We start from the raw sequence: 6,101 nt of genomic DNA, 5'->3' as shown, positions 1-6,101 counted from the left end.
CTGGTGTATTGATTAGCGCACTTGCCTGGTATGCAAGGGGACCCGGTTTCGATTCCCGGAGGAGACATCACTGTTCTTTCCAAATACGTATTAGTTTCGGCATAACATCCAGAAAATTCCCTTTCCCTACATATTACGAGCCGAAAAAAATACCATCTCTTAATACAAAAGACAAGCAGATAGGAAAGAAAAAAAAGAAATATCTTCAAAAATTCACCTCACTTTTTCTCAGGGTCGGGCTTGAGAATTTCGCGGTGTGGTGCAAAGGAAATTCTGCGACCCCCTCCGAAAGAAATTTTTGTAGTAGCTCCCCGACTGACAAACTTTTCCAGTTACGAACATAAATCTTGAAAGGGAAAATACTGTTCAGAAAGAGAGACGCATCTCATTACACTCATTTTTTCGTTATTTCCGGATCGCGTTCATGGTTTGGATAGTAATCAAACACGATCCATTGAGAGGGAATTTTTATTGATTTGACAAAATTAATAAACAATTAGTAATGATTAGAGTGGTCCACCTACTCAGGGCCGTCTTAAGAGCATCATATGGGCCCCCGGGCCAAGTGATTTTTCTGAGGCCCCACCTAGAAATTCTCGAAAAATTTAACAACTACTCATATTTCTGAGGCCTCTCTCCTCGTGAGGCCCCCCATGAAAAAACTAATTCCAGAATAAATGAAAGAGCTAATTCCAGAATTAATGAAAGAAAATATTCTAGAATTAATGTGAGAGATAATTTCAGCATTGATGAAAGAGATAATAATAAAATTAATGAAAGATAATTCCAGAATGAAGGAAATAGATAATAATAAAATTAATGAAAGGTAATTCCAGAATGAAGGAAAGAGATAATTCCAAAATTAATGAAAGTGATAATTCCAGCATTAATGAAAGATAATTTCAGATTGATCAAAGTGATAATTCCACCATTAATGAAAGGTAATTCCAGAATGAAGGAAAGCGATAATTCTAAAATTAATGAGAGCGATAATTCCAGCATTAATGAAAGATAATTTCAGATTGATGAACGTGATAATTCCAAAATTAATGAAATAGGTAATTTCAGCATTAATGAAAAATAATTCCTAAACCAATGAAAGAAGTAATTTCAGCATTAATGAAAAATAATTCCTAAACCAATGAAAGAAGTAATTTCAGCATTAATGAAAAATAATTCCTAAACCAATGAAAGAAGTAATTTCAGCATTAATGAAAAATAATTCCTAAACCAATGAAAGAAGTAATTTCAGCATTAATGAAAAATAATTCCAAAATTAAGGGAAGAGATAATTCCAAAATCAATGACAGAGGTAATTTCAGCATTAATGAATGAGTTTTTCCCTGCAAAATAAGACTATACTCTCGGCTTGAGGGGGGAATTAGAGCCCCTCCCCCCCTTTGCGTACGCCAATGCCTCCAATTTAGTCCCTTATATACCGGGTGACTCGAAACTTAATGCCCCCGCACGTAGCAGTTTTTTTTTACTTTGCAGCATTTGCCGCAAAATCAAAATGGCACTAATAATTGTACGGGAATCCAATATTAATTTAATACTCTGGAATACTTTGACTGCGGTTCTCAACCTTTATCGACTCGCGGAGCCCTTTTTAGTGTAAAATTTGCATGGCGGAGCTATTCTCTTTTATTTATAAAATTTACTCATTTATTTTCTTTTCTTTGGGTGGCTCTGGAGCTACTTTGAAGTCCACGCGGATCACCGGTTGAGAATCGCTGCTTTATGTCTTTTTTTTTTTAATATTTTGGTGCTGCCATCTCATGTCCATATTAGAAGTGACTTATGTGGTGATGATGAATTTCAGATTAAAAAAACTATTCCACTCAGTTCCTTATACGCAAAGGTTATGAACTGAACTGAAAGTTCAAACTAACAGTTCAGTTATTTTTCCAGGAAACAAAGAGACGTCTAAAACAAATGTCTTTCCAACAAGCAGACGACAGGTAAGAAGTGAATTTCCTCACGTCAATTGATAGTGTAAGTGCTGCCATCTAACCTCGAAATTAAAAGTGACACATGTGGTGAAGATGAAGTATTATAAAAAAACTATATTCTTCATTCCACTCAGTTCCTTACGAACAATGCTCATAAACTGAGCTGGAAATTTGAACTAAAAGTTCGGCTATTTTATGTGGGCATACGGAGACGGCAAAAACGAAGAACCTCTGAATGAGCAGAGGACAGGCAAAAAGTAGATTTGTTCTGTTCCTTACAAATTGAGCTCACAATCTGAACTGGAAATTCAAATTAAAAGTTCAGTTATTCTTTTATAACATAAGGAGACGTCTAAAACAGAGAACCTAGGGAGAAGCAGACGACAGAGATTCGAAGGCTTGATTTATTTACCATTGGTGCTGCCATCTAATCTCGAAATATCCTTCAACTCAAACGATGATGAAAAAAAGAGAAAGCGGTCGTTTTTGTTTAGAATAGCAACATCATCGACTTCGTAATCAACAAGAACCTAAAAATTATTGATCAAAATGAGAAAATTTTTTTTTATGATAATTTACTTACTAAATTATCATAAAAGCTTGTAAATTATGATAAAATTTCTTTATGAAATGAAAATTTCGGTAACTAAATTCGTACATTTGTAATAATCAATTATTTTTTTGTAGGAAAAATATAATTATTTCTTTCCACCAAAAAGTCCTGACAATATGGATGATCGAACAAATAAGTGAAAATACGGATTATGTGGTCTTCGATAGGATTACTAGATTCAAAACATAGAAAGGACGACGCTTGGTGCTCACCTTAGGTAATGCCACTTTTCTGAATATTTGCAACAGATGGCGACACTATGCTCACAGAAAAACCACACAACAGCCTACCACCATAATAATTTTTCACAACTGAAACAGAACCGCTACAAATAACGATCCGTCTCCCTACGATTTTCAACTTCACGGTCTGGTCAGCTTTACTAATTTGCGGTCTTTGCCTAGAGCAGCGGTTCTCAACCGGTGCTCCGTGGAGCCCTTGGAGTCCTTAGGGCTCCTTTTATGCAGGGGCGCCGCAGCCGCTCGAGGAAAATAAAAAACATTTTTTTTTCTTTTCAAACCGAGCACAACTCAGGTCTATCGCCATAGGCAATTTACTACCTAGTGAGTTGTGCCGGAATTGTAGGTGTGTGTACCTAACAGTCTGAGCGCATATCTAGTGTTGTGTATGATTTTTCAGTGCTGCCATCTATATCTCGGAAGTGAAGTGAATGATGTGTAGTAACTGAATATTTGTACTGTTTGTAGGCCTGAAAATAAAAAACAGTAAAATTTGTACAAAAATAAATGGTTTTAAACAGGAAAAATAAATCAGTAACTTTGATGAATAATTAAAAAATGGGACTCAGCCATAGAATTTTTACTAAAAAGGGCTCCGCGAGCAAAAAAGGTTGAGAACCGCTGGCCTAGAGCATAGTTTCCCAACCTTTTTTGTCCCATCGGCCCTCTTTTAAGAAATTGTTTTCTCCCATCACCCCCAACGCAGTCTAACACATAGGATCCTATGTTATGCCCGTAGCTTCTACCGCCCACGTTGGGAATCACTGGCCTGGAGCATGGTGAGGTGTTTTTATGGCCAAGAACTGTTTTTTTTGCATTGATTGGCATTTCTGAAAGACTTCATAGCTCTACCCAGTGCCGTCTTAACGCATGGGCCCACCCGGGAGCCTCAAGAGAAGAGGAGGGCCTCAGAAAAACGAGAAGTAGTTGAATTTTTCGAGAATTTTCCAGGAAGAGCCTCAGAAAAATCACCCTGGGTCTCATGATGCTCTTAAGACGGCCGTGGCTATAAATTAGTTACAGAAGAACCTATGAAAATCTGCCCGGGGCCCCGCAAAAGATCCCAACCTAGACGTCCTGCTACAGGATGTGGGGGTCACGGGTCATGCTCTACCGTCGCACATGGGAGAGGGTGGTATTTGCTGAAGCTAAGAGAGAGCGTTTACCTATTGATGCGTCTATTTCAGTCAACACCACCTGTAGAAGATCGTTTTCCCTTCTATAAGTATGGTGTTGCCTCTCTTCGCCTCACTCCACAGTCCATGAAATAAGGAAGGAAGAGCAGGGCCGTCTTAAGAATACGATGGCCCCTGGGCCAAGTGATTTTTCTGAGGCCCTACCTAGAAAAGTTTTGAAGATTTCAATCAGTTCTATTTTTGTGAGGCCCCTCTCCCCATGGGCCCCCGGGCCGAGCCTGACTGGGCCCATGCGTTAAGATGGCACTGCACCTGTGCACATATCTTTGATATGAGGGACAGCTCTCCTTTGTATCTACACCTAGAGGGCACAACTAGATACCCTGCCACCCGGAGCAAGCATGCATTTTGATCCCCTCCCCACCGTATAATGTAGAAGGAGCAAAAGTTGAAGAGTGAGTTTGATGTCTCCTTCTAGACCAGCACTCGTTGAACCAAACCCACCTGCCCACCCCCATTGTTGCAGCCATGCCAAAAAGGCATAAATAATGAAAAGACAAGAATTTATCAAAAACTGGAAATTTTTTTATATGGAGGTCTAGAAAGATTAAAAATAATTTGAATGCCAGATTTGACCAGCCGGATTTTCCTAGGAATAGGTTTCTTGCGCCGCGTGAACCGAATTAGACCATTTCGCGCCGGCAGAAACGTGTTACATAGTTACGCTACGCGTTTGTGTTTTCCTAGCGTGGTGCATCAGATCAGGGTGGCTATATTATAGCATGTGGCCTTGGCATCAGCTACTCTGTGTCGTCTGCATGCTCCGGTTTGAAGGGAAGGGAAAGAAAACACACAAGAGTGAAGAGAATATCGGCAAAACCGCGGCGCACGACGCATTTGACTCCTCCGGAAGCGGTCGGCCAATCACGCCCGACGTAAAGCGCTGTCGTAAGACGTATTGGGCTCTGTAGGAAAACATTCATGCTACTTTTTTTATTGGTGAGTGGACGGCGTGTCGCACTGGGCGAATCACGTTGTGCGTGGCACAGGAAACCTGCTCCTAGGAAAACCCGGCTTTCCCTTCAAACCGGAGCATGCAGACGACAGAGTAGCTGATGCCAAGGCCACACACTATAATATAGCCGCCCTGATCTGATGCGCCACGCTAGGAAAACACAGACGCATAGCGTGATTGTGTAACACGTTTCTGCCGGCGCAAAATGGTCTAATTCGGTTCACGCGGCGCAAGAAACCTTTTTCTAGGAAAACCCGGCTTTATAGCTCAGTGGGCCTAGCAGTAAATCGAAATAAGAGCTGCCATGTTTGTTGACATATTAAATCCAGATGACTTTGACTAACAGTAAAAAAAATATTCCCATAACAGGAATTTGCTGCCATCTATGGTTTGGAAACAGTACTAGTTCATAGTTTTTCGTTTGATTTCTCAAGAATAAATAGCAGCGCAAGTCCTATTTTTCTGTTTGTAATTCATTAATGAAGTTCAAAAATTTCCAGAATTTCTACATGGACCTCAAATTGCATCAGTACTAGGTAAACTGACCATGTTTTCCCAGAAGCATGCGGAAATTCGGGATCTTCAATGAAGGAAAACATGGGACTTGCCAATTGTGACCAAAACTGATGCCAAAGGTGAGCGAAACTGCTAATCACGGCAAAAATCTCGGAAAAACTGTCAAATGGTGGGAAATGAAGCCCTCATTGGCGGAGATGAACTTGAAGATGGGGGTGTGACGATGATGATGTCATTACATTTAAGCACACATATATTTATAGGTCACCTGTACATAGCATATACATTGAAGGGGGCATTCTACCCTTCCTCCATGCCGTCTCTGTATCTCCGCTCATTCTGCAAGCATTCGACAATGTCCCGTATTTTAGTTTTTAAATATGGTAATAAAAGCAACACAAAAATTTCGTTTATTTCGGTTACATATGCTCTAAAATTAGTTCTAGAAAAAAAACCTTTCATCCAGAAAAGTTCAATACATATAATTTTTTCAATGATTTTAAATCGTTGTTTTATAGGATTAAGATTATTTTTCAAAAAATAAACCGAGATTCATAATTATGTTAATCAACTGCACAGTTTTTAGTTATTTCTTTTTCTCGCCACTGCAGTGGCATCACCGCAACCATC

The sequence above is a fragment of the Pholcus phalangioides genome, unplaced genomic scaffold, assembly GCF_987345545.1.
Source record: "Pholcus phalangioides strain wild (caught in Gottingen) unplaced genomic scaffold, Ppha-v1.0 ptg000024l_1, whole genome shotgun sequence".
Classification (NCBI taxonomy): Eukaryota; Metazoa; Arthropoda; class Arachnida; order Araneae; family Pholcidae; genus Pholcus; species Pholcus phalangioides.
Note: the sequence above shows the minus strand (reverse complement) of the source record.